The sequence below is a fragment of the Oncorhynchus mykiss genome, chromosome 6 (assembly GCF_057628025.1).
Source record: "Oncorhynchus mykiss isolate SJ-2025 chromosome 6, ASM5762802v1, whole genome shotgun sequence".
NCBI classification, from domain to species: domain Eukaryota; kingdom Metazoa; phylum Chordata; class Actinopteri; order Salmoniformes; family Salmonidae; genus Oncorhynchus; species Oncorhynchus mykiss.
This window is the reverse complement of record NC_143027.1, coordinates 15631238-15642576: the sequence shown is the minus strand read 5'-3', so window position 1 is coordinate 15642576 and position 11339 is coordinate 15631238.

Genomic DNA, 11339 nt, shown 5'->3' with positions numbered 1-11339 from the left:
GGTCTTAACCTTTAAGTCTTTACTGAATACTCATCTCTTCAGTGGGTCATATGATTGAGTGTAGTCTGGCCCAGGAGTGTGAAGGTGAACGGAAAGGCTCTGGAGCAACGAACCGCCCTTACTGTCTCTGCCTGGCTGGTTCCCCTCTCTTCACTGGGATTATCTACCTCTAACCCTATTACAGGGGCTGAGTCACTGGCTTACTGATGCTCTTTCATGCCGTCCCTAGGAGGGGTGTGTCACTTGAGTGGGTTGAGTCACTGATGTGATCTTCCTGTCTGGGTTGGCCGTGGCTGAGATCTTTGTGGGCTATACTCAGCCTTGTCTCAGGATGGTAAGTTGGTGGTTGAAGATATCCCTCTAGTGGTGTGGGGGCTGTGCTTTGGCAAAGTGGGTGGGGTTATATACTTCCTGTTTGGCCCTGTCCAATGGTATCATCGGATGGGGCCACAGTGTCTCCTGACCCCTCCTGTCTCAGCCTCCAGTATTTATGCTGCAGTAGTTTATGTGTCGGTGGGCTAGGGTCAGTTTGTTATATCTGGAGTACTTCTCCTGTCTTATCCAGTGTCCTGTGTGAATTTAAGTATGCTCTCTCTAATTCTCTCTTTCTTTCTCTCTCTCGGAGGACCTGAGCCCTAGGACCATGCCTCAGGACTATCTGGCATGATGACACCTTGCTGTCCCCAGTCCACCTGGCCATGCTGCTGCTCCAGTTTCAACTGTTCTGCCTGCCGCTATGGAACCCTGACCTGTTCACCGGACGTGCTACCTGTCCCAGACCTGCTGTTTTCAACTCTCTAGAGACAGCAGGAACGGTAGAGATACTCTTAATGATCGGCTATGAAAAGCCAACTGACATTTCCTCCTGAGGTGCTGACTTGCTGCACCCTCGACAACTACTGTGATTATTATTATTCGACCATGCTGGTCATTTATGAACATTTGAACATCTTGGCCATGTTGTGTTATAATCTCCACCCGGCACAGCCAGAAGAGGACTGGCCAACCCTCATAGCTTGGTTCCTCTCTAGGTTTCTTCCTAGGTTTTGGCCTTTCTAGGCAGTTTTTCCTAGCTACCGTGCTTCTACACCTGCATTGCTTGCTGTTTGGGGTTTTAGGCTGGGTTTCTGTAAAGCACTTAGAGATATCAGCTGATGTAAGAAGGGCTATATAAATAAATTTGATTTGATTTGATAGCAGGAGGGTGATGGAAGAGAGGCTAACTGCCTGTATAGACCACCATTGACTTCAGAGCATCATGTTCTGATTAACTCCAGGGGTGCATGATTCCATTTTGGTGGATACCTTTTGCCTCCGACACAGTGTCTAATTTATTTTTAATTACTCAGAGGGGAAAGGAAAGATGGGAAACTTTCTCTCTCTCTTTTGATTAACCGCTGTGGGAACACAAAACCAAAAGGAATGAAGAGAAACCTTTTCAAAGTTCATTTTCCTTAGCTGGTTGGAAAATGTTAATTACTCAAATCTACCAGTTTTGGGGGTCATTAGTGTACTTCAGAAAGTTCTGCTCTTTGCCAAACTTTGCTCTAAAATTAAGCCTCACTAGATGGATGTCTGAGGATGTCCTGAGAGAGAGGTTGGCACAGGGATACTCCACGTTGCTGCCTGCAGGCTTACTGCTGCTACAAAGAGACCCACATTTACACAGTAACTCAAATCCAAATTATAACGCCATCAAAGGAGACATTACTTCAACCCACATAGATGGTTTCCCATTCTCCCATGATGTGTACAGTGTGTTGTTAATGAAGTGTGGTGCTGGCTGAGGTCCTGGGAGCCCTCTGGTCCAACGGGCTTTGAAAGAAACTATTCAGAACATGGCTGAACCGGGGCCAAGTCAAACGACGCCGGCTCCTTTCATCACAACATCTGGGGTGCCACAAAAACATTCTGGAAGGATCCAGTCTGCAGAGACCCAATCAGCTCCCAACACATCCGTCTCCATCCCCCCTCCTCCTCCTCAAACCTCATCCTGCCATCCTTCCCCCGTTCCCTACAGGACACAAACCTCTCATTCATACTGGTCAGTTCTATTCCTTGGTGCCAAGGAAACTGTTGTTGTACCACCCCCACCATCCCACCACTGACACACAAAGGATGGTATTAAGATGTCTGTGTATAAACCCTCACTGCATACAAATCTGTAAGTCAATGTGGCTGTTGAGCCCTGAGCTGCCTGCCCTCTGCCATTCATGCTTCAGATAACAAGATGAGTATGTAGGCATCCATTAAAAGTCTGGCTAGTGGTTCCCTCATATACGTCAACTGGAGCTATTAATATACAGTGCATTTGGAAAGTATTTAGGCCCGTTGACTTTTTCCACATTTTGTTACGTTACAGCCTTATTCTAAAATGGATTAAATAAATAAAAAATCCTCATCAATCTACACACAATACCCCATAATGACAGAGCGAAAACAGGGTTTTGACATTTTAGTAAATATATAAAAAATAACAAATAGAAACACCTTATTTACATTAGTATTCAGACCCTTTGCTATGAGACTCAAAATTGAGCTCAGGTGCGTCCTGTTTCCATTAATAATCTATTTTTTTGTTGTACTTTTACCCCTTTTTCATGATATCCAATTGGTAGTCACCGTCTTGTCCCATCGATGCAACTTCCCTACGGACACTGCAGAGTCAAAGGTTGAGAGCCATTTGTCCTCCGAAACACAACCCTGCCAACCCGCACTGCTTCTTGACACACTGCTCACTTAACCCGGGAGCCAGCCGCACCAATTGGCATGCACTGTCAGCTGTGGGACCTTCATTGAATTTACCACAGGTGGACTCCAATCAAGTTGTAGAAACATCTCAAGGATGAAACACTGTCCAGCTGGCGACGGAAGACAGTGTGCAGGCATCCGGCCCGCCACAAGGAGTTGCTAGAGTATGACCGGACAAGGAAATCCCTGCCGTCCAAACCCTCCCATAAACCGGGCGACTCCAGGCCAATTTTGCGCTTCCTCATGGGTCTCACGGTCAATGCCGGCTGTGACACGGCCCGGGATCGAACCCGGGTCTGTAGTGATGTTTCAAGCACTGAAATGCAGTGTCTCAGACCGCTGTGCCACTTGGGAGGCTCCCGTTGATCATCCTTGAGATGTTTCTACAACTTGATTGGAGTCCACCTGTGGTAAATTCAATGAAGGTCCCGCAGTTGACAGTGCATGCCAACGCAAAAACCAAGCCATGAGGTCGAAGGAATTGTCCGAAGAGCTCCGAGACAGGATGGTGTAGAGGCACAGATTTGGGGAACGGTACCAAAAAATGTCTGCAGCATTGAAGGTCGCTAAGAACACAGAGGTCCACATCATTCTTAAATGGAAGTTTTGAACCACCAAGACTCTTCCTAGAGCTGGCCAGCCGGCCAATCTGAGCAATCTGGGGAGAAGGGCCTTGGTCAGGGAGGTGACCAAGAACCCGATGGTCACTCTGATAGAGCTCCAGAGTTCCTCTGTAGAGATGGGAGAACCTTTCAGAAGGACAACCATTTCTTCAGCACTCTACCAATAAGGCCTTTGTGATAGAGTGGCCAGACGGGATCCACTCCTTAGTAAAAGGCACATGACAGCCCGCTTGGGAGTTTGCCAAAAGGTACCTAAAGGACTCTCAGAACATGAGAAACAAGATTCTCTGGTCTGATGAAACCAAGATTGAGAACCCTTTGACCTGAAAGTCAAGCGTCATGTCTGGAGGAAACCTGGCACCATCTCTATGGTGAAGAATGTTGGTGGCAGCATCATGCTGTGGGAGATTTTCAGTGACAGGGACTGGGAGTAGTCAGGATCGAGGGAAAGATGACTGGAGCAAAGTACAGAGAGATCCTTTTTGTAAAAAATCCTCCAGAGCGTTCAGGACCTCAGACTGGGGCAAAGGTTCAGCTAGTGGGCTAAACCGGCATGGCGGCTTGTTAGACAAAAGGGGAAGTGGTGGTCGACTAAGAAGTCACTACAGAGTGATAATTATAACAATTGAAATGCTAATCCTTTGCACATGAACGCTCAGTATGTCGTCTTGATCTCTGGTGAAAAGTTAGTTTCTGTTGGAGAGTCCTGTCCTCTCTCTCTCTGTCTTGGTTAGAGACAATAGTTCAGAGTGACATTCATTCATTTGTTATAGAATGGATGTTTCGGCGGTTGTTGTTCTTCGCGTTCAATGATACCGAATTCCTAGCTGCAGACTAGTAATTAATATCAATGACTTGTTCTTATTCTGTCGGTATCGATAGTATAAGAGTTTAACCACGTGGTATGGTTAAAAGATTCAGCAATGGTCTACAACCTTTGTCCTCTCCTAATGGTGAAAAACATGGTCTGGTGATAATTTCTCAAAGTTGGGTTTTATTTGGAATTGCAGAAAAGGGGCTGTCCCAGGATGCCTGACCCTAACTGGGCTCAGGGGCGGTACTCTGATATAGTTAAAATCAAAAGGGAATTGTATTTTCCTTCATTAAACAGTCCAAAATCATATTACACAATTTTACAAACAGTATCATACTCACTCATTCATCTTATACAACAATTAGATGTAAACCTCATATCTGAGGCTATTATATAAACAGTGTTATGGTAATGTGGCCACACTGTCTCCCATGAGCTTCCCCAAGTTGTAACAAACGGACCAGTTCGTAGCTGGATTCTTCACCGATCTGTTATACTTTCTCTGGAACATGAAATGTGTTCATACCTCAAGTTCTGTGAGCTGGAAGAAATTCCTTTGTGCTCTATGAAAATGTACTCTGCCACTTATACTATGTGGCCATGTGGCAGGGTCTTCTCAGGAATTTACGACCTCTCTCTGACCACAGCAGCCTAGTTGAGGGAGGCAAGGGGGAGGCAGGGAGAGGGGGATGGGGCTTGCTATACCCAAAGAGGGCAACGTCATGACAGTACATACCATTTTCCTTCCAATTGATATTCTGTCTATACACACCACATATTTATATATATATATATATTAAACATAAGCCTTTCACTGCACCTGCTATAACTCCTGCAAATCTGTGTACACGAACAACAAACTTTGATTTCATTTTGATTAGATTCTGCCTTACCAAGGTCTGTAGACTTTTACTTCAAATTCCAATAAATGGAACCTCCATGAACGCTTCAACCATTAGGCCAGCTGGTGGAGCTATGGAGCCAGTCTGTCTACCCCATATATGAGCCCTTCACTGCCTGACCCTGTTCGTACCTTGGCCTTGCTGGGAAATGCTACAGCACAGTTGCAGACACTCCCAATCTGCTCGTTTGGACCCGTTTCAACATCACCCGTGGGGAAGTTCTGATTCTACAACAGCAGCGTTTAGTCTGCTTGATTTGTTTCCTTAACTTCCAACAAATACAATCAGTACAGACGCACTCTTACGAATCCCAAAGTTTGCAATGATATTAGTAGCAGTGCATGGTCTCTCTTGTCAACACAATCACAAACTGCACGCACGCACACACGCAGACACACACACACACGCAGACACACGCAGACACACACACACACACACACAGAGTCCGTTTCAGAGCTGGAGATCTGCTTTATGGAGGCGGTTGTGTGTGTGTGATATATAATATACACAGTGTACAGTTGGTGTTTGGCGGATGTCTGTGGCAGTGTGAGACGCCGCAGGTAAGCACTTATAAGTAGCGAGGGAGAGAGGCAAAGAACGAGACAGAGCAGACACAGCTGGCACGGCAAGGTTCAAACCTATTCTCTATCCGTAGGAGAGCAGCGCTGTGAAACGAAACAGAATGATCCACCCTCACACAAACAAACACCATGAGAAATATGACTGGCATCGACAGTACCATCACATTCAGTTACGTTTGACATTTCCTTTGGATTCTACAATGTAAATCATTTGGAGCCAAGTCCTTAGAAAATGACATATTACAGTAAATAAGGCCCCTGACATTGTGTTTCTGTGTAAATGTGGATGTTTTGAGGCCATTACACTATTTCAAGGATGGATGGGCACTGGATATCCAGGACAAACAACAATGATAATGCCCCTCCAGGCACTCTATTGTTATTGGGATTTTGATGAAGATTCAAAAGCTTATTTCAAGGCTGACAAACTGCAATAATATAATCCTGGGTTTCAGTATAGCCCAAACACAAGCCTAACTGTCTTGGCAAGCATGGCTTGTTTGAGGTTTTCATTGTTCATTCAGCATGATTATTTTTGTTGTTGTTGCTGAAGTCCTCCACAAAAGATGATAAGATACATCTCCATTTAACTTGGAGTGTTTTACAGACCGTTTTCTAAATTGAGAAGGGAAATCTCAGATTTTTCTTAATGGATAATATAGAGACGGACTGTAACCCAAATGTATATTGCATGAAGTAAGAGAGAAAATTCCTATTCAATCCCTTCAGCGGTATTAGCACTCATGAGAGAATGTTCTGTTTTTGGTTGCTATGACACGGAGGATAAATATGATATGGAGGTGTCTCTCATCAGATAAATAGAAAAGTATGAAAGAGTATTCTTCATTAGATATTTTGCGTGCATGACATCTAACTGAGCCTACCGCCGCCTTCTCTGAAGTGCAAATTAGTTTATAATTAGATTGCAAGATACAGGGGGAACCATCACTGTCTACTTAGACCAAACTGTAAGTCCACAAAGATTCCTCTTTTTCCCAACACACACCATTTTACAAATGTCGGTTTTGAAAAAGCAAGATAAACAACCTCAGACAATTGAAAGGAGACCATATCTAATGCGTTTCACCTATTGGAGCTCTTTTAGAGAAAATGCTAACCCGTTAATTTAATGATGGTGCATGATCGTACATAATCATTAAATGTTAATTCTCTATTATGGAATTGATCTTTAATTAGTGCACTTAGTTTTAATTAGTACCTGTACATTGGGAACCATAATGCATTTGGACAGATAATTAGGGTAGGGCATTTACCTTATCTTTTCCATCCTATATGGCTCCACAGATTTAGCACTCACTCTATCCCTCTCCATACACATACACTCACTCTATCCCTCTCCATGCACATACACTCTCTCTCAAGCATTCCAAATGCAACATAAAAAACTCCTCCAAAATGCCTTGGCATTCTGAGAGCGTAAGACTCCTGTAATATATCCCCCCTCCTCCACTACCTTTCCCAGAGCCCCTTGCAGTGACACGCAGCTAAGACGTGCCAGGCCCATCACAAGGCGTGATGTATTGTGGCATGCCATACAAATGGCCCGATCAACCGACATCCCCATCGCCAACGCAGCTTCATGTACAGCTTTGTGTACGTACTTTCCATAAGCAGTGGGTGTTGCAGTGCAGCTTGGATTTCATCTAGATAGCATAGCACCATTGTTTTCAAATTGGCCTGCATGTTTCAGAAGGCTGGAGTTTGACTGTCAAAATGAAGTGAATATTTTAACTACTGTTTACTTCTTATTGTATCACCAAGTTGAGGTTGCCCGATATTCTGCTTGGCTCCTGGGATAATTCAAAGGGTGAAGAAGTCCCTTCCACCTTCTGGACACCACACAACAGAGGCAAGTCTGTATTCACAGCTGAGCTAACAGTTGTGTTTTTGTTGATACTCCACCCTGGTATCTATCGTCCATCATTTCTTTCCTGTCATCTTTTTTATGCACTGCTATATTACAATGACCAAAAATATAAACACAACATGTAAAGTGTAAATAGGTCTGTCACAGCACATCAAACACGAGCCCAACATCAACCTGGACAACTGTAAGACAACATATCATAACTTCTTGAGATGTGTAGAAATGGGGCAGGTCAATTAGTGCAGGCATTCAAGAGCTGACAGCAGAGCTCTTTGTGAGGCAGAATAAGTAGTCATTGAGCAGCAATCCACTGAGAAAACTCCTTAAATCTAATGTTCTCGACACTGTTTAGAACCCAAATAAATACACTGAACAATATTATAAAAACAACATGTAATGTTTCACAAGATTAAATAAATATCCCAGAAATGTTCCATACGCACTAAAAGCTTATTTCTTTCAATTGTTGTGCACACGTCTTTACATCCCTTCTAGTGAGCATTTCTCCTTTACCAAGACAATCCATCAAACCTGACAGGTGTATCAAGAAGCTGTTCAAATAGCATGATCATTACACTAGTTGGGGCACCTTGTGCTGGGGACAATAAAAGGCCACTCTAGAATGTGCAGTTTTGTCACACAACACAATGCCATAGATGTCTCAAGTTTTGAGAGAGCATGCAATTGGCATACTGACTGCAGAAAAGTCCACCAGAGCTGCTGCAAAATAAATTAATGTTAATTTCTCTATGATAAGCCACCTCCAATGTTGTTTTAGAGAATTTGGCAGTACATCCAACCAGCCTCACAACTGCAGACCATATGTAACCATGCAAGTCTAGGACCCCCACATCCAGCTTCTTCACCTGCAAGATTGTCTGAGACCAGCCACCCGGACAGTTGATGAAACTGTGGTTTTGTACAACCAAAGAATTTCTGCACAAACGGTCGTCCTCACCAGGGTCTCAACCAGACTGCAGTTTGGCGTCATAACCAACGTCAGTGGGAAAATGCTTTCATCTGCCCAGTAAAGGTTTCATCTTTACTGGGCAGATGGCAGACAACATGTATGGCGTCGTGTGGGCGAGTGGTTTGCTGATGTCAAGATTGTTCACAAAGTGCCACATGGTGGCGGTGGGGTATGGTATGGGCGGGCATAAGCTATGGACAAATAACACAATTGCATTTTATTGATGGCAATTTGAATGCACAGAGATACCGTGATGAGATTCTGAAGCCCATTGTTGTGTCATTAATCTGCTGTCATCACCTCATGTTTCTGCATGATGATGCATGGCCCATGTCACAAGGATCTGTACACCATTTCTGGAAGCTGAAAGTGTCCCAGTTCTTCCATGCATACTCGCCAGACATGTCTCCCATTGAGCATGTTTGGGGTGCTCTGGATTGTCGTGTACGACAGAGTTCTCTCGTTCCCGCCAATATCCAGCAACTTCGCACAGCCATTGAAGATGAATGGGACAGCATGCAAAAGGCCACAATCAACAGCCTGATCAAATTAATGTGATGGAGACGTGTCGTGCTGCATGAGACAAATGGTGGTCTCTCCACATACAGACTGGTTTTCTGATCCACGCCTCTAACTTTTTAAGGTATCTGTGACCAGCAGATGCATATCTGTATTCCTAGTCATGTGAAATCTATAGATAAGGGCCTAATGAATTTATTTCAACTGACTGATTTCCTTATATGAACTGTAACTCAGTAAAAATGTTTGAAATTGTTGCATGTTGTGTTTATATTTATGTTGTGTAATTTTTGAACATTCTGTAAAGAAGATTGTTTATTGTTTGAGGTAATGATTCCGTTAAATGACATTGAAAAAATAGACTGTTCACAATGTATGTACAAACACAATTTGATTCAAGACCTAGTTACAGTAGGGTTAAGGCATAAATAAATCCAATATACATTTGGTTTTGTGGCCTAAAACCTCATAATGCATGAAATCAAATAACCCATTGATGTGTTAATTTCCTCTCTGAAAGGAGTGTGCCTGTGTGTGTGATTGTCTTTCATGTGGGCTCCCCGCAGCGCTGAGGAGAAAAATAACTGCATTCTGAGGACTAGAGGGGACACAGACACAATTATGTGCCAATCTGGAAGAGACGTGAGGATTATTGTTCTGAGGTAAGATAAGCAGGACTAGTTCCCTCACCATCCAGGTGAATATGGCAGCACTGAGCAGAATAATGATAAGGCTTTTATTAATAGATACATTAACAGCCAGTGGGAGACACCTTGTGAGGGTTTATTTTTTGGGGTTCCCCTCACACTAAGCAACATGCATTTGTATCATACTGTTGTACTTCCAAGGTCATCAAACATCCATCTCACAGATGCACACCTTAGTACTATGGAAAAAAACAACATGTAACCTAGCGTAGCCTTGGTATTAAATTAGCAGAATAGCTAGTACAGTGGCGATGACTTGGGTTGAAATTAAATATGCTTCCTATACCTACAACCAGGAAGATGTTATCATTGTATAAATCAAGACAGCCAAACCAATAGTGCAGTCTTCAAGTGATGAAAAAATGACCACCTTACTCAAGTGGGGACAAAACAACACACCTTATAAAATATTTGCCCCCTCCTCGTTAACCCCATTAAATATCTGATGATTTATCCCCAGCCAGCGCTACCAGATCAAAATACTCTCACATCCAGCAAGCCCACAGGCATAGACATACATTATCAATGCAAGAAAACACACAACCTCCTGACAGGTTTACTGGTACCCAACCAGGGCAGATTTACTGAGGCTAAAAACCAGGCCGTTTCTCATTCTCATGACCCGTGCCCATTGTGACTGTTTTTCTCCCACTCTCACACCACTCCAAAAATATTATCCCTAGCCTACATGAGTGAGTGAAAAACTACCTGCACCCCATCCCCCAAAACTACTGCAGGCAAGATGGATTCCAGAGTGCAGGCAAATTAAAATCCTTACGTTTTGGAATATTACCTCTGCCACTTTTCTAGTTCCCCTCTTTTCAGTTTTGTTCTTGGATATTTATAGCCAGCGGTGGTGGAAGGTTAATTGAACTGAAACAGGTTCAACGAATTTCAGCTCAAGAGCTGAGACACACACAGAGAGACAGAGAGGGGAAAAAACCATACCCATCTGTAAAGCTATAGCAAAGATCACAGGGAACTGGACGTTTCTGTTCATGCCCTGCATTCAAATTGACATTCCATTTCAACATGTAATACATTTTTAAGGTATTTGGCGGTAGCACAAGTAGTTTCATTTCCATCATATAAGAACCCTCTCTATGCTTTCCATAAGTTCAACTGAATTTCCTTTGTGACAGACCTAAAATCTAATCAGTCTTAATTAAATTGGTGAGTCAAACATATTTTGTGTTATGAAATATTCTGATAATAGAATGCTAGCACACAATTAGCAGTTTTGTTCAGACCTCAAGGCAGAATTATTTGGGCCTAATATCTCAAGAGCAGAGTCCTTTCTTCAGTCAAAGAAACATTTGTTTGAAAAACCTCAGGTAGTCTCTAGGGGAGATGTGCGACAGAGCCTCCTACTGAATGGACATACAGTAGATATGAAGTCATTGGCCGTGTCCGACTACCCGTACTTCTAAATAGTAGCCTAGGCCTTGAGGGTATGTGAAATTAAAAAAATGCCAGGATGTCATACTCATTTCGGCATTACATATGGGTTGAATTCGGAATAAGTGGGACACTTTTTGCATTTCTATCTTCTGTACCCTCTTTAGACATCTATCCAACATATTA